Consider the following 22,424-nt stretch of genomic DNA (forward strand, 5'->3'; position numbering starts at 1 on the left):
GCCTAAGCTGCTAGAACACTACTAATTTACTAATAAGGGATACCTGGACCTGGCACAGGGTGTAAGTACCACAAGGTACTCACTATAAGTCAGGCCAGCCTCCTACACTAAAGCTATATTAATGTGTAAATTAAATAATGTTTCTACTGTGAGCACAATGAAAGTTACATCAGGCAACCATAGTTAAACGTATTAGGCCTGAAAAAACTGCAATTTAGACACTGACATATTAAGGTTGACTAAACGGAAAAGTATTGTATACTGTGTACAAGTCTCAATCTTGATAGTTTTGACAAAACCTGTTTTTCATAATGAATAGCTGTTGTGTAAAACTGTTTTTCTTTTCATTTATACACACAAGGAGGCAGATGGGAGCAAGAGAGATGAATCATGTAAAAGTTAATTAAAGATTACTTGAAAAGGCATAGTTGCAGATTTGGGAGTTCGTGTTTAAAGCTTATTGTGTTCTTGTCAGAAGACAGGGACTGAACATTTTCCCATGGGAGCTTTGAAAGCTGATTGGTCAACTGAAGAAAAAAAAAGCAACAAGTTGCAAAATAGGTTTCATTTGTCTATAATTGTTGTGTGTGTTCCTAGAGTAGGCTACCTCATGTACTCCGCAATATTATTTGGCCTTGCTGTCCATACCATTTTACATGGTAAAGGCCCTACATAGTTTCTTGATTTATTAATGATATATATATATATATATATTAAATTGACTTTTGATGCCAAACTATTATACTTTCTGACTTCTCTCAAACCAGGCTTCTTTATGAGCTTCTGAAGTGACACCCTTTTTTCTCATACCTAAAATATGGATTCTTTCCTTTATGGTACAACATTATTGCGTTATGATGATTTGTTGATTATTTACCTGACCACTGATTTCTAACAAACCTCTAATGATTTTGAGGTTATTGAATTCTGTTATGATACTAATAAAGAAAATCTAATAAAGATTTGAAAAACAGAAGCCTTTCAAGCAGTCCAAATTCTCTTTATTGAATAACATAAAAATGAGATTTTATGATGATTTAATGTGATTGACTAATTCCCACCCAGATGTATTGACCTGAGGAGAAATGAGGCAGCAGGAGGTTTTCCCTGATGATGGTAAACCAAGTCTTTAACTTAACAAATCCCTTTTCCAGCGCTACCTTTATCTCAGAACTCACAAAACGTTTACGCTACCATTGATAGAGTCCCAAACAGTGCAGAAAGCAAAAGATCACAAAAGAACTAAAGGCTCAAAACAGATCTTAGCCCACTTCCTGAGGCACTGCAGGTAATTATCACAGCCAAAACACGGACCTTTCCAGTATGGGGAACATAAACTATTTGTCTTCCAGGATTTCTCAAAGTAAACCAGCTTAAAAAGAAGGACATGTCTTGCCCTTTGACCACCTGAAGAAATGAGGCATTTGTTACTGGTTACCCAAACTAGCTGCTATGACAATCACTACTGATGGAAAAACCAAGGAATTTTACTATCCAAAGGCAACTACTGGATTCATTGGATACATCTACCATGGATACATTGCAGGAAGGTAAGATTGTTCAAGCTATGTCTCAGAAATGGAACAGCAAGTCAAATCAGGAGGAGCAAATCAAAATCAGTCATTAAAGACTAAACACAGATGGGAATATTCATAAAATTATCTCGCAGAAAAGAGCCTCAAGGTGGCTTTTTGTACAGTACTGTATGAAAGGGAAAGTGCAAGAAGTTGACATTTTTGAACATTATACAGTGCATGGCCTTTCTTTGTTCTAACTCCCTTTTGGATGCATTGCAGACAGGATTGTTTTTGAGCAGGCATGAAGGGGCACCTTCCTGCACAAAAGCAATCCACTGATGCATTTTCCTCTTTCTATGTAAAATAGAATAAAAAGAGAAAAAAACAAGGAGAATTAACAATATTTCTCCTTGTTATCCCTCACCTGGGGAAGCGTAGCATTCCCAGGTCTACCAGTAACGTTAAATCTGGAATACGCCAAAGTACATGGTTTGGTGCATGATAAACCCCATGCTTCACCCATGGAATGTCTCCCTGAGTAATGCAACATAGTGATTTGTGCTATGTTGTATTTCTCCTGATTTATCAAGCCAATCAGGGCCACGCTTCAGAAATCTGACTTAGGTTTTGCATCACAATTATGCCCTCCTTGTGTGGCGCAATGGTGGCGCAAATCCTTTGATAACTATGATTCTGAGTTTATTATTAGAATGACCCTTCTAATTTGCACTGTCACTGCATTTATGTGGGATGATCCGCTTACTCTACTTATTGAATTGATGGCATGGGAGGAAAGAGAATCAATGGTAATTAGAAAATGTACTTACTGCTGAGAATACTGCTTTCATGATCATAAATGTCATGCCCAAGAACATGGCAATATTTGATCATGACTGGTTTTCATTAGTTATTCAGGATGGTAGTGTCTCATAGCCAGGTGTTATTAGGGCTAAAGCTGATATTTGATGACTTATATTGGCTTCAAAGTGGTTCAACATCGTGCTCACATAAATAGGGAGACTATAACAAGCATGATACAGGGCTATTCCAAAAACTACGGCCCATATTTATACTCTGTTTGCGCCGGATTTAAGTCTTTTTTTACGCAACTTCGGTGCAAACTTAACTCCATATTTGTACTTTGGTGCTAGACCCTTCCAGTGCCAAAGTTCTGGAGTTTGAGTCATTTTTTGTACGTGAAACCCTACCTTGCGCTAATGACATGCAAGGTAGGCGTTCCAGTGCAAAAAATGACTCTAAGGCATGTGCACCTTGTTAATCCTCCCACGTCATTTTGACGCACAGGAGGAGGTGGCCCTTAAAAAATGGCGCCCAGCCAGATTTGTGCCGTTTTTTAACGCCTGGGTCAGGGCAGGCGTTAAGGGATCTCTGGGCTCATTTTCATGGTCTCCGACCATGGAAGCAGTCCACAGGTGCCCTTCCCTGGCCCCAGGGACACCCCTTGCCACACTCGCCACACCCCTGGAGGACACCCATGGGTGGGGGGACCCATCTACAGTAAGTACAGGTAAGTCATTTTTGTTTGTTTTAGGTGGCATGGGGGGACCTAACGTAGGCCCCCCATGTGCCACTGTGATCAATGGCCATGCCCAGGGGACTGAGGTCTACTGGGCATGGCCATTGGGAGGGGGGGCATGACTCCTGTCTTTGCTAAGACAGGAGTCATTTCCATGGGTGTTGTGCGTCAAAAAATGACGCTAGTCAGGTTAGAGTCATTTATTTTACCCTAACCTGACATGCACCATTCTTTGACGCACAGCCCCCAGTCTTCCCTACACCTTCGCTGCCCAGTTAGAGTCATTTATTTTGACGCAAACCAGGCCGCAGCACTGGCTACCATCATTCCTTAAATATGACGCCCGGCTCGCGTGTTGGAATGGCGGTAGCCGGGGTCAAACTTTTTCCCGCAAATCTGCGCTGGCGCAGGTTTGTGTAAAAAAACATAAATATGGGCATACATTTGTATAACAAGGTCTGACTGTTATCCCCACACCCATTTGCTTTTAGAGTCTATTTACTACTCTTCAGGCTGTTGGCTGATGGACCCATGGTATTGACAAGCTCCTTTAATTTTTTCTGTAGCATGTATTTTGATTTACCTGCTTTCACTTGTCTCTTTATTTTTATTCTACTTCTAAGGATACTAAGCCTCTAAAGTAGTTACCAGATTTTCACCTCCACAACACCCTGTCAAATCCAGGGACCCTGGGAGACACTTTACACATTCCTCTCTATTTCCAAATAAATTATTTTGCTGAGTGATGTGAGGATTGGTCTTAACCCAGAGTCAGCATCTCACCCCACTAAAACGGTGAGAGACGTTTGCATGTAAAATCTTCACCTGCTTACATGTACTGTAATACTGCCCCAAAAAACTCTTTCTCAATTCTTTGTTTAGTGATGTTCATAAAGGTGTAGTATTTGATTCCTCCCTCCTTCGATTGTGGGTACATGTACAGCTATGGATCCAAAGATCTTATCTCCAAATGCTACTTGCCTCACAAAGGTTAAGAATAAAAAGAAAACTTTTGTAAATGGGACCCAAATGTCTGGATTTAGCCTTTAAGGGGCTTATCTAATCCCCAAAGAAAAACAACATGCTCTGGCCCCTTAGGTTTGTGGAGGGGAGCCCAATACAGCCACCTCCATTTTGTGAGCCCAGCATTTTCCCTGTGCCCTAATACAGCCCAGTGCTCAAGGATTCCTAAAATACCTAGGTAAGGAGCCCCAGACTTTTCTGGAAACTTGTATTATTTGTTTAAAAGTGTTTTTTACTGCTACCAGTGCCTGTTTACTGTAGACTTTCTGTGTTTCAGGCAGCTTGACCTTTTAAAGTGGTGTTTTTTTAGCCGTGACTGTGTGAAATTTCCCTTCTAGTTTGTGGCACAAGACTGCATAAAAGCCGCCCCCCTTTTTTCTAAGTAAAAAGGCCACATACATCTTGCAGAGTGTGTTTAGGAGACTGCTTAATCTGTTTCTTTAATTTAAATCTAGATTTTAAAACTGTCTGCATCCCCTGTTTTTTGCCTTAAAAAAGCCACATTTCAGAGTGCGCGACAAGCAGTATTTCAGTGCTTTTAAACAATCTTTCCCTTACCTAGAAAGTAGACTCTGCTAGCTTGGAAGTGTGGATTCAGCCTGTCTGTATCCAAGGAGATTCTGAATAGAGCAGCAGCTGCCTCCTCCCTGCCCACAGGGGCTGGGCTTAACTGATTGGCTCTCTGAGTCCCTGGCAACCTGAGCCCTGCTCCCACACCTGCTCTGGCCCCTTAAGTTTGTAGAGGAAAGCCCAAGACAGCCACCTCCATTTTGTGAGCCCAGCATTTTCCCTGTGCCCTAATACAGCCCAGTGTACAAGGATTCCTAAAAGACCTAGGTAAGGAGCCCCAGACTTTTCTGGGAAATTGTATTATTTGTTTAAAAGTGTTTTTTACTGCTACCCATGCCTGTTTACTGTAGACTCTCTGTGTTTCAGGCAGCTTGACCTTTTAAAGTGGTGTTTTTTTAGCCGTGACTGTGTGAAAGTTCCCTTCTAGTTTGTGGCACAAGACTGCATAAAATACCCCCTCCTTCTGTTCTAAGTAAAAAGGCTACATACATCTTGAAGAGTGTGTTTAGGATACTGCTTAATCTGTTTCTGTGATTTAAATCTAGATTTAGAAACTGTCTACATCCCCTGTTTTTTGCCTTAAAAAACCCACATTTCAGAGTGCGCTGTAGGAGGCTGGCCTGGCTTATAGTGGGTACCCTGTGGTACTTACACCTTGTGCCAGGTCCAGTTATCCCTTATTAGTAGATTAGAGGTGTTCTAGCAGCTTAGGCTGATAGAGGTAGCTACAGCAGAGCAGCTTAGGCTGAACTAGGAGACATGCAAAGCTCCTACTATACCACTTATATCGTATAGCACTATACCATAAGAAAACACAATGCACAGAGTTAATAAAAATAAAGGTAAAGCATGTAAACTGGCTTATGCAAGGAGGGCACCATCCGTGCCCTTCAAAGCATTTCCAGAGGCTGGGGAGGCTACTCCTCCCCAGCCCTTAACACCAATTTCCAAAGATAGAGGGTGTAACACCCTCTCTCAGAGAAAACTCTTTGTTCTGCCTTCCTGGGACTGGGCTGCCCAGACCCCAAGAGGGCAGAAGCCTGTATGTGGGTTGGCAGCAGCAGGAGCTGCAGTGAAAACCCCAGAGAGCTGGTTTGGTAGTACCCAGGGTCCATGGTGGAGCCCGGGGGATGCATGGGATTGCACCCCAATGCCGGATTTAGCATGGGGGGACAATTCCATGATCTTAGACATGTTACATGGCCAAATTCGGAGTTACCATTGTGAAGTTACATATAGGTATTGACCTATATCTAGTGCACACGTGTAGTGATGTTCCCGCACTCACAAAGTCTGGGGAAATAATCAAGGGTTAGACTTATAAGTTCCTTATAAATTACTTAAGTGCAGAGTAAAATGACTATGAAATAACATGGATGTTATTTCACTCAGGCTGCAGTGGCAGTCCTGTGTAAGAATTGTCTGAGCTCCCTATGGGTGCAGAAATGCTGCAGCCCATAGGTATCTCCTGGAACCCCAATACCCTGGGTACCAGGTACCATATACTAGGGAATTAAAAGAGTGTTCCAGTGTGCCAATCAGAATTGGTAAAAGTGGTCACTAGCCTATAGTAACAATTTTAAAGAATTTTAAACCAGGTTACCGAATCACAAAATGGGTTTTGTGCATTGCAAAGTGTAGTTTGCACGTCGCAAACAGCGAAATTTGCTCTTTGCGATGTGCAAACTGCTTCCTACATCTGGCCCCAAATATCCAGTTTGCTGCACTAAAAATTGTATTCTCTGCACTGAATCTGGACCACATTTCCTGCCTGCCCTTGGCCCCTGGTTGCAGCCCTTTGGTTGCCCAGCTGCTGGCACTCGAGGTGCCAGGGAGCGCTATAAAGAGCTAGGAACATCCCCGCAGGGCAGGACGCGCTGAATTCTGGACCACATTTCCTAGCCTGAACCTTGGTCCCTGGAGGCGGCTCTTTGCTTGCCCAGTTGCTGGCACTTAAGGTGCACTATAAAGCGCTAGGAACATCCCTTTGGTGTGGGACACGCTGAACTCTGGACCCCTCTAACATTCTCACAAAAGTAATTTGTAGGTTTTTTCTGTGCTCGCAATACTCTGGTGGGGGATGTGGCATTGGCACGGTTGACTACCCAGGGCCTATTTATATATGATATTACATATGGTTAATAGGAAGGTGACAGAGAACGGGGCTGGGCTGGTAAAAAAGAAAACATGCAAAACCTTGAGGAATGCAGGGGACAATTGTGTGCTGGAAAGGATTGATAACCTCCTCGTCGAATGTAAGGAAATATTGACTTCTCCCCAAGATAATGCTCCCATATGCATTCAGATTGTGTGTTTCTCCATAAACTTGGGGGTGAATCATAGGGAAATCCCCAATATGTTAAAAAAACGGGAGCTGCAGGTTTTGGTGCCTGAAGCGGAGGCGGGGTTTGGTCAAGTTGCTGTTTATACTATATCACCTCGGGCTGATGTGTTGCCATTTGCTGCAGTGATGCCCTGCTTTGCAGCAATCGCTTAAGCCCATTAGGTGTCACTTTAGACTCACAAGATGATCACAGCAAAGAAGTCACGACGGTTGACGCTGCTGACACAATTGTTGCTAATAATGTGGCTGAGTCACAGTATATTTCCCATATGCAAAATTTAAAATCTGAGGTAGCTGAGCTTAAATCTATGGTAACCACCTTAATTTCCATGGCCAAGCAGATGATACCACCTGAGGGGAAGACTACTTTGGATAGTGCTTATATTCTTGCACCTCATCCACCTGGCCCACCGGCTACGTTGTCTAAATTGCCCTTGCTAACCTGCAAGAATCTTACCCCTACTTGCTGCCCCACTAATCTTAGTTCTGCTCCTTGCTTTTATCAACTGCCAGTTGATGACAGACAGGGGGATTTTGGCAGAGTTTCTGTCATCGTAGTTCATGTATGGTTAAGAAATTAGCACATTAGTGTCAACTGTCTTGGTTTGTGGATAATTGTGCTTTTAATTGTGCTTTGAATCTTGCTGTTGGCAGGCCTAAATATGCCAACACTGTCCTGATGGTTAATGTACCCAAGTTACATCCTGCGGCATCCAGGGAGGTGGAGAATCTGTTAAAAACAAGGCGATCCACTGGATACGTCATGTGAGAGGTTGTCATTTTGTGATTTGGGATGATATGATTGAGGCAATTAGGAGGTCAGATCATGATACACATTATGACACAATTTAACTGACACTTAGGGATAAGAGTATGGTAGACAGCCTGGTGGCTTTAGATGCAAGAACATGCGCACCAAGGCATTCCAGTATTCGGTTTAAATACCCTAGACTTTCTTCTCACCACAAAGTTCGATCCACCCCTCATTTAGGGAGTAGCCATTAGAATTAAATGAGAACGACTGACAGCCACTTGATCTCTCCCTAGATGTAGGAGGCTGGCCTGGTTTGTAGTGGGTACCGTTGGTACTTACACCTTCTACCAGGTCCAGTTATCCCTTATTAATGAAATGTAGGCAGTATCTAGAAGCCAGGCTCTCTAGGGGTAGCTGTAGCTGAATAGCCAAGGCTTACCTAGGAGACATGCAAAGCTCATGCAATGCCACCGTAGTCACAAAGTGCTCACTCAGTGGTACACAAATAAAGGTACTTTATTTTGGTGACACAAATACCAAAAATACCATAGAGACTATACTACCTTAGGAGGTAATTAATGCACAAAGTATATACACTAGTATGCAGAAATAGGCAGAACAACAATTAGAAAACAGTGCAAGTAGTGAAAATCACAAAAGTTAGAAATGGGCCTAGGAGAAACACCAACCAGATACTAAGAAAGTGGAATGCGTATGTTGGTCTCCCACCTAGGCAAGTGTAGTGTGTAGAGGGGCACTGGAAGTATTAGAAAACATCACAGGTAAGTAATAGAACCCAACCCAGAACCCAGGAAAGCAGGGGTAAAACACAATAACTTTCCTAGAACACACAAGAACACAAGAAAGAAGATTATGCAAGAACCAGGAGAGACAGCAAGACACCAACAGTGGATTCCTGGACCTGAAGACCTGTAGAAGAAGGGGACCAAGTCCAAGAAGCACAGAAGAGTCCAGGGCGAACAGTAGCCCCTGCTAACCCAGAAGAAGAAACACTGGTGAAGAACAGCAGTCAGTACTGCAGGCCAAGAAGATGGATGCGGGTTTCTGGTTGTTGCAGATGATGTCCCACGCTGGCGTCTCTGGATTCTACCAGCTAGCCTTGGCGCACGCAAAGCTTGTGATTAGTGGAAAATGGCGCTGCCCGGGACCAGAAGGGACCTGGTGGACTCTTACCCAGGAGGGAGAGTCAGAGGGGGCTCTCAACAACTCAGAGAGCTCACAGAAGATCAGGCAGCATGCACAGGAGTCCCACAGCACAGGGACAAAGAAGGTGCAAAAGGAGGCCCACACAGCACTACAACAAAGGATCCCACACAGCCGGAGAAGCACTCAGGAAGCTGTGCGTCGCAGGATAGAGAGCTGAGGGCCGGAGATGCAAGATGCATGAGGACTTTGTGGAAGGATGCCAACAAGCCTTGGTTGGTAGCAGTAAAAGATGCATCACTTGAGAAGAACGGTTTTAAAGTTTTGGTCCTTGGTTGCAGTGGTCCCAATAAGGGTGCATTGAATGTAACAACGAATATTGCTACAGCAGTCTGGGTGGACTATTTTAGTCAACTGTGTTCTATCAATCACTTTAGTATACTATACAATCCTAATTGGGTTCTCTCTGCCCATTCTGACCAAGTGTCTAATTCTGTAAATACCCAATTGATTACACTTTCTGATGTTGTGCTTTTACTAGGCATGATCAAGCTCGGTAGGGCATCTGGTCCAGACGGTGTCCCAGCTTACCAGTTCGTGACTGACACGGTTGCTTGGTCTATCTATATCCTTATTAGATCTAATGCAATATCTGCTGGGGCTCCAATTGCTCACTCATGGACATGTGCTGTTGTTGTAGCTATTCATAAAAAGGGGGCTAGATCTTTGCCCTATATTTACAGACCTATTAGTTTATTAGGTTGTTTACAGAAAGTTTTTTGTCATTGTCTCTGACGATTCAGGATTAGATGTCTGATTTTGACATACCTAGCCCATTACAAGCTTTGTTTTGCAGGACAATCTCTACTATAGACCAAGTTTTCAGGTTTTTGCTTTTATATTGGAAAACGGTTTTAATTGGCAAAGGGAATCTTTATGTGGCTTTTGTAGATTTAAAACCTGCGTTTAGTACCTCATGCAAAGTAGTGGAAAGTTCTCTCTGATAAGGCAATGCCTTCCCATATTCTCTCTCTACTTGTAAGTCTTCATGAAGGCAACTATGCACGCATCAGGTGGGTCGACCAGGGACAGCTAACTGACAAAATCCCAGTATCAAGGGGAGTACAACAGGCTGTGTCCTTGCTCTGACTTTATTTTCATGATATATCAATGATATTGATCCTTTTTTGCCCCAGGTGTGGACAGATGTGCCATCTATAAGGGGCATATAAAGTCCTGTTCTGTTATTTGCAGATGACAATCTTTTAATCTCCAAGACCCTGAGTGATTTACAGAAACTTCTAATGCATTTCAAGGAGTTCTGTTCCTCCTAGGTACTGGAAATCAACATTTCTAAAACTAAATTGATGTAATTCAATCCCCATAAATCATTCAAAGGGAACATTGCACTTGGAGGCATTCCACTTCAGATGATGAAATCTTTCAGTTAACTTAGTTTAATGAACTTGGAGTATACGTCCTGGAAACCGCACACTGCCAAGGTGGCTTTGAAACAAAAGCAGATTAAGGAATTTGGTGTCTTGTATACTAAACTGATTCTCCCGGCAGTTCAGGTCTATGAGGCCAAGGCCAAGAGTTTCACCCTTTATGGTGCGGAGCTATGGGGCTATGTCAAAGCCCAAGAACTATCTTTAATTGAAAGCAATTTTGTGAGGAAGCTTGTTTCTCTTCCCAAGAGCACTCAATTATTCCCTCTTTTTACTGATTTGGGTATCAAGGGAATAGGGCCCAAGGCTTGCTTGTGCCCTCTTTTGTATTGGAGGCAGCTCTGGACTACTCTGGAGATCACCTCCTACACTGCAGTTCTTCAGGTTGTGTTGAAAACCAATCGTTTTTCCAGCATTCCTTGGCTTAGAAATATTAAGGAGTTACTATACTTGCTTGCTTTGGGACCGTCCAGCTGTTACCTCATTTCCCTTGAAGAGCGACTTAAAGAAGCACTACTGGAGGGTGGTAGACTCTGAGGAGTTGAGTGTCACTATTTGTTTTAAACTGTCATGTGACTTTGTTGATTTAAAAGAGGTGTGCAGATATGAGGCATTCTAGGATGCAATTTGGCTTCTAAGGACAGGAAGCTGTATTTCCATTTTTGTGAGGGGACCCTACCATTAAGATCGTTTACCAGCAACTGGTCGCCTGAGGCAGCAATGGCATGTCCAGCATGCAAAGGCCCCAATGAAAATCTACCCCATGTTTTATTTGTTTGTCCTGTCTATGAAGCGCCCCACAGAAACTGGCTGGCTCCTGCCTGTAGATGACTAGGTGTTCGAAGTTATGCTGCTGCTCTTCGTATCTCTGGTCAGATACACATCAGATTTCAGTTATTTCTGTTGCTAAATTTCTTAGAGACTTGTGGCTTCTTAGAACTAAAATTCTATCTTAATTGAGGCGATACTGCCCATGTATGTGCAGTCATTGCGTAACTGAAGGACGTTTGCACGGAGAGCATCATCTTAGTCTTACTTTTGTACAAGTGCATTTGTTAAAATAATTTGTTTATCAAATATTGTATTTATAATTCTACTTGTGCTGTATTGTACTTTTATGGCCCTGGAAGCCGATATAAAGTTTTAAGAGAGAAAGAAAGTATTCTCCTTTATTAATTGATTTTAATGCTCTCATTTTCACTTTACTAATTGCTTTTATCTCTCCTGCACAAATGTCTAATGGTTTTAAGTATTTATAAAATAAAAACCAATCATTCATTAATTCATTCATTCTTATTTAAAAACTACTCAATCAAATGCTCAGGTCTAAGAATATATAGTGTAGGTTTATTAACTCATTAAAGTCTCGACAAAGGCAAAAACACGAGGCACACCTTTTTGGAATGGGAATGCGATGGAAATGATTTCATTTTTGGGATGTCACGAAGGAGGGAATGGAGTCGCTTTGTTTTGATTGTAATTCTTAAGGATCACTTTACTGCTGACATTGATATATTATTTGAATACATGGAAAATGTTCAGGTTCAAATGATGTGGATATTCTTTTGCTGCCAATACAAATCTGATTTACAAAAACAAGAAGTGAAGCTTTCAGATAGTAATTTTAGGATGACAGTCCTTGGGTTGGGCAATCTAATGCAATTATTTGGATGCAAGCCTGAGTGGATATACTGCACTAAACATACACCCCAGCAACACAGCAAAGCTTTGGTAGATGGACAAAGAATAGACAATTAGATATAACAATTCTCCCAGTCACAATCAACATATTAATATCATTCCGCTAACTTACAACTGAGCAGGTATAATTTACACCGTGTGTTCCACAAGCAGACATTCATATATTAATTTGTTTATTCTACAAATCAAAATGCCATGTCTTTCAATATCTTTGCTGAGACCTTCTTCCATTGCGCTCAACATATACGTTTACTGTTGTTTCTTCAAACTCATATGCCTCTTCCTACCAGCCATTCCTTGTTTAGGCTGAACCACTTACAGCAGTGGTTCCCAACCTTTTGGTTCCTGAGGACCCCCAAAGAATCATTACTGGAAACCAGGGACCCCCAGCAATTTGTACGATTTAAATTTCAAACATTAAAATAATAATTTGGAAAAAATATAACAAGTACACACCAAACAAATACTCAGATTACTAAAGATATAGGATCTCATTATGACCCTTGCGGTCGTTGGAGAAGTGGCGATATTACCGCCAACAGGCTGGCGGGAAAAAAATGGAATTATGACCATGATGGTTACTGCCATGGTCATCCGCCACTTCTCCATTCCGACCGCTGGGCTGGAGATTTGGGTCTCCAGCCCGGTGGCCGTCACAAGACCGCTGGCGGCATCACGACCCTGCTGACCGCCATGGATTTCAGGTGGTTTGGAACCACGATGAAATCCATGGCGGTAGGCACTATCATTGCCACGGAATCCCTTCCCTGGCACTGATAGGGGTCTACCCCACCCCCACCGCCGAGTCCTCCACCCCTCCCCACCAAAGGTGGCAGGACCCCCTTTACCCACCCCTACCCCAAACATTGCAACACACCCCCACCCTACATGCATACAGACACCACCAATACACATACCCGCACACATACCAACATACATACCAACATACACTCACACAGTCATACACGCACACATACATACAGACATGCACACACACATACTCATAGACATACAGACAGACATGCACACATTTTCAACCACACAGCACCCCTGCATGCATACACGTACTCACACACCACCTCTACATACTCACACACACACCCCCATGCATGCACACAACACACAACCCCCCCCTTCCCCCTCCCCTAACGGATGATCAACTTACCTTGTCCATTGATCTTCCAAGAGGGGACGGGATCCATGGGGGCTGATCCATCACCAGCACCCCGTCACCAGAACATCGCCACACCGAATCACGGAACGTGATTTGGTAGGCGGTGTTCTAATGACGGGGCGTTGGAAGTGGAGGTGGAGCAACCTCCACTTCCCCACCGACCGCCAGTATGGCTGCTGCTGGCTCTCCATCCAAAAAAAGATGGAGGGCTGCCAGCACTCATAATTTGCCGAGCGGAAAACCGCCTGCACTGGCGGTCTTCAGCACAGCGGTTCCTCGGCGGTCTGTCAAAAAGACTGCTGAGGTTGTAATGACCACCTTAATTCTTTTATATTAAAAAAAATAAGCAAGAATCAAAACATTTTATTGGGAAGGTTGGCACTACATCTTGGCGACTACATTTTCATTGTTTGGTTTTATTTAGGAAAGGTGAATCTTCAGGTCAGGTTCTATATTTCCGGAGCGATTTCTGTTTTGATATTTTTTAGGTATGTAAGATCTGAGAAAGCTTTATCACATAAATGAGTGTTGGGGAAGGAAGTAAACCATAGGGGTCCTCTCATCTCTCCCTAGCCTCTCCGTCACATGTACTTCAGTTGTTTTAAAGCACCTCTCATACCACTGTAGGTTGTCAGGGCACTTTACAGAGGACCACAATGTGTAGGATTTACATATCATCCACACTGGGAGGCATTTTCTAAGAGTGCTTGGTCTGGAGAAGCACAAATTTAGGATTGAGAACACAGGACAGTGATTAGCGAGGACGTTAGTAATAGGAATGTATTTCTACAGCAGCAAACCTTTTTTAGCTGCATAAGGAAAATGAAAGGCTAGGGAAAACCCAACTTTCTAATTTGTGCCATGCGGTTTGCATGTAGCTCTTTAACGGTATTTCATAGCTCACTGTGCTAGATTATTATTATGAACTGCACAGTAACAAAATAATCTCTGTGACAAAAGCAGTAACCCACTGTGCCATGCATAAAATACTGTTTTTTGCATGATGCACATTCTTTGCAGCAAGCATATCAACCATCTGTACTTCCTTCGAGTCAAAACTGCCACTCCCCAAAACTCTCATTCCTCTCCAGCCAGTACATTAATCAATAGAGTTCTCTTGGCACTTTTATTTGTGTTGTACACAAGCTTTGCAGTGCTTTTAAAACTGCTCAACAAAGGAAGCTATAAATATAAAAACAGGACGCATGTGTTTGTCAGAGGCCCCGCTGGAGAAGTGCCTTTCTCCCAGCCCAGGCCTGCGGACCCCCTGGGAATGTGTCACGGACCACAGGTTGGGAACCACTGACTTACAGCATTAAACACCAGGAGATGTGTCCAAGATCTGCAACAGTGTGTGTTCTCTTTTTACACCCTCAGGGCACTTTGATTTTTCAAAAAGGGCTGAAGAAGCGTGTGCAGGCCTTTCTGTAATACAGGTGTTGCTGGCACAAAATATGCAATGATGTGATCCCAAAGGGGTGTTCTCATATTTACATTGAGCCGTGGCCCCATACACATAAGGGAACACTTTTCATTTGCATTGTGCCATATTATTAATGCAGGTACAGAGCCAACATCACATACACGTGAAGCACAGTGAGAGTACTCCCTGAAGGCTGAAACAGGGAAACTGTTTTCCAGGATCCCCACAGACATCCCCCAGCAGGTGGGTGTAGTTACTCACTGCACATGCTTGTAGAGGAATATGATCTCTGCCCTTTTCTGAAATGCATGCCAGATCGCTACACAGTAAAAGGTGGATTGGCGGCTTTCTCCATGTCTCCATTTAATCAGATGGATTCCTTTGTTGGTATGCCACCGGTTTGCATGCCTTTTGAGGAACTTTAGCAGAGACATTTGCCTGGTTTTGCACTTTTTGTAAGCAGCATCCTTCATTTGGGACCAATAGTATGCATGGAATTTCTGGATTGAGGGTTTGCCCTCTCCTCTCCTCTAACCCCCATGCTTGGGTTGGTCTCTATTTTTCCTGTTTCGTTTCCCTGCCTTGTGAACCATACCAGAGTTTGGTGCCGATTCTTTTTAATTGTTACGTTCCAGTGCTCCCAGTGAAAAGCGCTTTGGTGCTAAACATTGGACTGCAAGGCGCTGAACATTTGATGACAAAAGTATGAGATGTAGCTGGATGGATTATATGTACCCTTGGATAATTTTGTAAATGAATCATTACACATGGATAAAGACAATCTATGCCATAAGTAACAAGTGATTTTTGGGCCTCATAGAGGTATTTTGTAGATGTACCAACAGATATACTAATTGCAATCAGATGTTGTACCTTTGATATATCTACTATAATCATAAATAGTAGTCCAATGTCAGGAGTTAATGGTAAGGGATTTTAATTTTGTTGATTGAAATTTGAGGAGCAGGACTGAATGGATGATATGTGTGGAGTGAATGAGCGGATATTTGGTGGCTGAATGTTTTTGTGCAAAACACCTCAGAAGCTGAGGAGAATAATATCTAAGTTTGGACTGTATTATTTAGGTTCATTGAGGTTTTTAGTTGTTATTGTGTATAATTGATCAGTAACATCCGCGTACCATGCATGGTAAGGTTTTCATTATATATAAATGAATCAAAATGAATGATGTAATTGTATTGTATTGTAATAGTATTTATATAGCGCTTACTACCCCTGATGAGGCGTCCAATCGCTTTTCGGCGCGTATCACGCTACTCCGGAACCCAAAAGGAATTAGTGGTGGATTAGTATAGGCAAATATGAGTGCATTTTTAGTATTATTATGAGTTAAATTGAGCCGCGCATATGAGAGTTTGTTAGTTAGATTGACTGGAGTAATGGAGGGGTGGAGGAGGGAAGAATCCAGAAGTGTTAATTGGGAGTTTATGGTAATAGGATTTAGGCTTGGGATGAGTAAAGAGGGGATGGAGGAGGGAAGAGTCTGGGAAAAGAGTTAGGGAGATCATAGTAGCAGGGTGAGATAAATGAGGGATAATATAGTAGGGTTGTTTGGGAGATCATGGTAGTAAAGTGAGGTTTGGGTGAGTTAGATGTGGAAGCGAAGGGAAGAGCTTAGTTGAGTTATTTAGGAGATGAAAGTAGTAGAATGGATTTGGGATGAGTCAGAATGGGAATGGAGGACAGATTGATAGAGACATGACAAATGGTGATGGGTAGATAAGTGTGATATAAGCTGAGAGCAGGGATTCATAAGTATCTAGTATAGCAACTTATCAATGAGTTATGCAATGACCTATGAACATGTTAAGCATAGAATAACATACACACCCACATACATACATATACACACACACACACATACATACACTCATGAATACACACACATATGCACACATAGATATACATACACATTCATATTTAACCCATGAGTGAATATACTTAAGTAAACAGGTTTAAAGAGAGTGTGTTTAGTTTATTGTTATGACATAGTAGCGATACATATTTTCTAAAGAACTATATATAGCTAGAATATACACATAATCAGAAAACAATATTTATCAATATGAGCATATGCAGCCCGTAGCTATTTGAATATGGTGGTTATGAAGGAAAGAGCCAACTCTTGAGTAGTTTTCTGAAGACAAGATAGTTATTGGTGGCTCTTATAGTTTTGGGTATGAATTCCATAGTTTGGCTGCTTGAACGGAGAAGGATGTACCACCTATAGTCTTTTTCTTGTATGGTGGTGTTCTAAGGCGGGATGCCAATCTTGAGCGGAAGTTTCATTGTTGAATGTATTTGGTTATTTTGTTTCTGATAAAAAGCGGTCCTGTGCCATGTAAAGCTTTGTGGGTGATACAAAGCAGCTTGAAAGTGCATCTTCTGGCAACGGGTAACCAGTTTAGTGCTCTCAAGTCAGGGGAGATGTGGGCTTGTGGCTTTACATGTAATAGTAGCCTGGCTGCAGAGTTCTGAATATGTTGTAGTTGTTTCATAATAGATAAATATGATCCATGTTAGAGGCCATTGGCATAATCCAGTTTGGATAGTACAAGCATGATAGTAGCTTGCACATTGTGTGGAAATCCGAGGTGGGGGAAGATGCTTCATAGAGTCTTCAAGGTGATGAAGCTTGTTCGTGCTAATTTGTCCACTTGGGGATTCATAGTTAACTTGGAGTCCATGGTGATTCCAAGGTTTTTAACTTCCTTGGATAATTGAGGAGGTGGTCCCAGATCGTCAGGCCAGGCGCACAGTGGGTAATAACTTTTCCAGTCACCACATATGAGTATTTCTATTTTGAAGGCATTTAGTTTGAGATGGCTCCGGGTCATCCACTGATCAACAGCTCTGAGGCAACTGAAGATTTCTGAGTTTTCTTTGTTTTTGAGGCATTCTAGTTTAAGTAGTATTTGTGTGTGCATAGTTGTAGCATGTGAGATGAAAATCATTGATCAGTTCTGGTAATGATATCATGAAGATGTTGAAAAGCAAAGCTGAGATGATTGATCTTTGGGGACCCCTGCTTTTGTGAGATAGGCTTTGGACGAGAAGGTGGGGAATAGATGATATTAGATCTTTTTTAAGGTAGGATGTAATCCAGTAGAGATCAGTCCCTTCTATGCCGGCTTCGTGGAGTCTTTGATTAGGTTGTCATGGTCAACCGTATCAAAGATAGCCGAGAGGTCCAAGAGAAGTAGTGCAGCAACTCCATTGCTGTCAACTGTGTTTTTAAGATCATCCCAGATTGCTATGAGTGCCGATTCAGTGCCTCACCCTGGGTGGAATCCAGTTTGGTAGTCTGAAAGTATGGAATTGTCTTTAATGAATTGTGACATCTGGGCGAATGCTGCTCTTTCTATCAGTTTGCCCAGGAAAGGTCCATTTGTGATGAGTCTGTAGTTGTTGGGGTCTTGCGGGTCTAGGTTTGTTTTCTTTAATAACGGTCATATGTATGCCTTTTTCGGGTCTACAGGAAAAGTTCCTGTAGTTAAAGAGTTGTTGGTTTTTCTTCTTACAGCTTTGGCAGCAGAAGTAGATAAAAGAATGTTTTTGAACATGAGTGGTGGACAAGGGTCAGAAGGGCAACCGGAAGATCTGCTTGCTTTGACCAAATCCATAAATTCACCTTGGGATATTTGTATGAAGGACAGTAGAGGCTGGGTTGGTTTATTCTTAGAGGGTATTTTAGGAAAGGGGTTGGTGCTGATGGTTTTCTTCTGTTTTAAATAGGAGTCCAATGTGTCTGACTTGTTGTGTAATGAGTTGCCAGTTTGTTTGTGAAATCTTGAGTAGTGGGATGACTTCCTTCCATGCATGTAGGTTTTCGAAATTCATTGAGCATTTTATACAATTCTTTGGTTGCAGATTTAGCATTTTGAATTCTGTCTGAGTAGTACCTTTTTTTTAGCTTTTTTTGATTGATGATTTGTATATTCTGTTGAGTTTGTGTAGCTGCAATTTGTCTTGACTGTTGTGTGTTTTGAGTCAGGTCCGCTTCAACCTTCTGATTTGTTACTTTATCTTTTTTAGTTCTGTGTTTCTCCAAGTGTTGGTTTTCTTTTGTCTTGTTTAGTTTTTCTTAGTGGTATTAGGATATGAAAAGCTTCCTGTAGCCACTCATAGGCCCGTTTTTATACTTTTTGATGCTAAACTGCGCTAACGCAGTTTAGCGTCAAAAAATTTTGCGCCGGCTAACGCCATTCTGAAGCACCATGCGGGCGCCGTATTTATTGAATGCCGTTAGCCGGCGCAAGCAGACCGGCGCTGCCTGGTGTGCGTGGAAAAAAACCACGTACACCAGGCAGCGCCGGCGTAGGGAAAAATGGCGTTAGGGCGTCTTAAAAATGGTGCAAGTCAGGTTGACGCTAAAAAATCGCCTCCACCCGATTTGCACCATTTTTTACGACGCCCAGACGCCATTTACATGACTCCTGTCTTAGCAAAGACAGGAGTCATGCCCCCTTGCCCAATGGCCATGCCCAGGGGACTTATGTCCCCTGGGCATGGTCATTGGGCATTGTGGCATGTAGGGGGGCACAAATCAGGCCCCCCTATGCCAAAAAAAAAATATAAAAAAAATATATATATACTTACCTGGACTTACCTGAATGTCCCTGGGGTGGGTCCCTCCATCCTTGGGTGTCCTCCTGGGGTGGGCAAGGGTGGCAGGGGGGGTCCCTGGGGGCATGGGAGGGCAGCTGTGGGCTCATTTTGAGCCCACAGGTCCCTTAACGCCTGCCCTGACCCAGGTGTTAAAAAGCGGCGCAAATGCGTTTTTTTTTTACCCGGCCACTCCCGGGCGTGATTTTTGCCTGGGAGTATAAATACGACGCATTTGCGGCGCAGTCATTTTTTTGGACGGGAACGCCTACCTTGCATCTCATTAACGCAAGGAAGGCGTTCACGCAAAAAAATGACGCTCTTTCCTCCTACTTTGGCGCTAGACGCGTCTAACGCCAAAGTATAAATATGGCGTTAGTTTTGCGCCGAATTTGCGTCGAAAAAAACGACGCAAATTTGGCGCAAACGGAGTATAAATATGCCCCATAGTGTTTTGGAACAGAATTTATTGTATCTAGATCTGTGTTGGCTGTTAGTTGTGTTTCTTAGTCATCAAAATTGAGTTTGCTCCAAGGTCGATAGGTGCATGTATGTAAGTAGTTGTGGGGTGTGTTTATTTGTGGAGGTTTATGTCGGAAAGTTATCAAATGGTGGTCTGACCATGTGATTGACAAGATCCTATGAACGGTACTAGTTCAGGCTGAGCAAAAATGACATCTAGGATGTGTCCAGCGATGTGTGTGTGGGATTGTGTACAATCTGATATAGGTTCAATGCGACTATGCTAGTGGTGATAGCTTCAAACGTTTAAAATGTATTTTTGTTTGATATTTGGCTCCAATCCTCTTTTGAATATATATACAGTTCAGTTCTATTTATATTTCATTATAATAGTAGGGAGCACCAATGGTCGTTTATTGTGCGGCTGCTCTCCATGTGCTAGCAGGGGCCTTGTGTGTTTGAGGTTAAATGAGTTCAAACAGCGGATCCACCTTTCTCTAGTGTTCTTTTCCTGGTACAGGTGTGATTTTACACCTGCATAGGGTACAGCACATTTATTGTAAGAGGACACAGTGCGCCAGGGTGCACACTGCGCACCGAGATACAGATGAGCCATGTGCAGATCAGTGCATTGTGCCCTATTCTTAAAAATAGGCCCAGCGTTTATTTAACCTAGGATTATGATGTTCGACATGGTGGCTCTTTCTTTGCTACATTGTATGTGTGCCATATGTTTAAGCAAGTCACTTGCGCTCTTTGTTTGAGTTCCATTATTATTATTATTATGATTATTCATCTTGTAAGTGTGTGTCAGGAGTTTTTAGGTGACACATTTGTTGATGGGGAGCCAGCGCAGGTTTCTCAGGTGGGTGGAGATATGGCTGTGGCAAGAGATGCCCAAGATGAGCCTGGCTGCTGCATTTTGTATTATCTGGAGTCTTGTTTAAAGTTTCCTTGTGATGCCGGCATAGAGTGCATTGCTGTAATTGAGTTTGCTGCTGACGAGTGCGTGGGTGACCGTCCTTCTAGTTTCAATGGGGACTCACTTTAAAATCTTCCAGAGCAAGCCAAATGTGTTGAAGCACGATGATGAGAAGGCGTTGACTTGGCGGGCCATGGACAACGAGGGATCAAGGATGATGCCAAGGTTGTGTGCATGGTTGGTGGGGGCAGGGACGTTTCCAATGGCTGTTGGCCACCAGGGTTCATCCCAGGTGGTTGGAGTGGGAACCAGGATAAGGATCTCTCTCTTGTCCATTGTGGAAGTTGCTCTTGACGGTTCATCGGTAAGGGATAGAATGAGCTGTTTGTCAAAGGAGATGAAGTTGAGGCTGTGGTGTCTGACCATCTTGGCGAGTGGGGCCATGTTGATATTGAAGAGGGTGGGGCTCGGGAGGAGCCCTGGAGGGCTCCAAAGCTGATTTCTGTAGGTTCCGAGATGAATGGTGGGAGTCCTACTCTCTGGGATCTTCCGGTGAGGAAGAAGCGGATCCACCCCAAGGCCTTGCCATTGTTGCCTGCATCGTGTAGTCTGGTGCATAAGGTGGTGTGGGAGACGGTGATGAAGGCAATGAAAAGGTCGAGGAGGATGAGGTCAGCTGTTTCTCCGTTGTCCAGTAGGGTGCAGATGTCATCCGTGGCTGCAAGGAGAGCAGTTTCTGTGCTATGGTTGCTCCTGAATACAGACTTGGAGTGGTCTAGGTTGGGTTAGTCTCAAGGAACTCCGTCAGCTGTATATTGATAGCTTTTTCAATAACCTTCTCTGGGTTGGGAAGCAATGAGATTGATCTGTAGTTTTTCATTTCCCTTGCGTCAGTGAATGGTTTCTTCAGTAGAGTGTTGATCGCCATGTGTTTCGAGTCATCTGGGAAGGTGGCGGTCTTAATGGAGTGATTGATTGTCTGGCACAGTTCGAGGGTGATTGTGGTACTGGCTTGGTTTCAAATTGGTGTGGGCGTGGGTCCACGACTGCCACTGAGTGGATAGAGCTCATGAGTTTTTGTGAGTCTTCCATTTTGATGAGAGTCCAGTGGCTCAGGCCGGCTTGGGGTTGTGGTTTGTGGAGGTGCTGGTAGGTGGGGCCAGCTTAGCTCTCGAACCCTTCATAGATGTCCTGAATTTTGCAGTGAAAAAGCTGGCAAGGTTGTCACAGAGGTCCTGAAGGGAGGATGTCTGTGGTGTCCGTTCCAGGATTTACAAATTCCTTAACTATGGCGAAGAGCTCCTTGCTGTTGTGTGCATCGCTGTTGATGCACTACTGAAAGGCTGACTTTCTGGAGGATCTAATGTGCTGGTGGTGTGAGGTGACTGTGTCTTTGTAAGGTGGTTCCTGCATGACGACGGCACATATCCCAGCCAACCTCCAACCCAATTTCTCACAGTCCTGATTGCAATAATTCATGCTTTATGACCTTTACTTCCTGCTTCTTTGTTTATCCTTCATCATTCGAGGGTGTCCTTGTCTAGTTCTAAAAAGTAATTCTGGGGAGATTTCTAGGGATGATGCCCATCATGTTCCTCTTAAACATCGGAGCTGTTGGTGAACTTCTAGTCAATGCATGTACGGTGAAATAATCCATATATTGCCCATTACAGATGGTCTCCTCTAAGCTCCACAAATCAGTGTACTTTGGTAAGGGTCCACATGAATCCTTTTCCTAACTTGCTGGCTTGTGGTCATG

Source organism: Pleurodeles waltl, chromosome 2_2, assembly GCF_031143425.1.
Source record: "Pleurodeles waltl isolate 20211129_DDA chromosome 2_2, aPleWal1.hap1.20221129, whole genome shotgun sequence".
In the NCBI taxonomy this organism is placed as follows: domain Eukaryota; kingdom Metazoa; phylum Chordata; class Amphibia; order Caudata; family Salamandridae; genus Pleurodeles; species Pleurodeles waltl.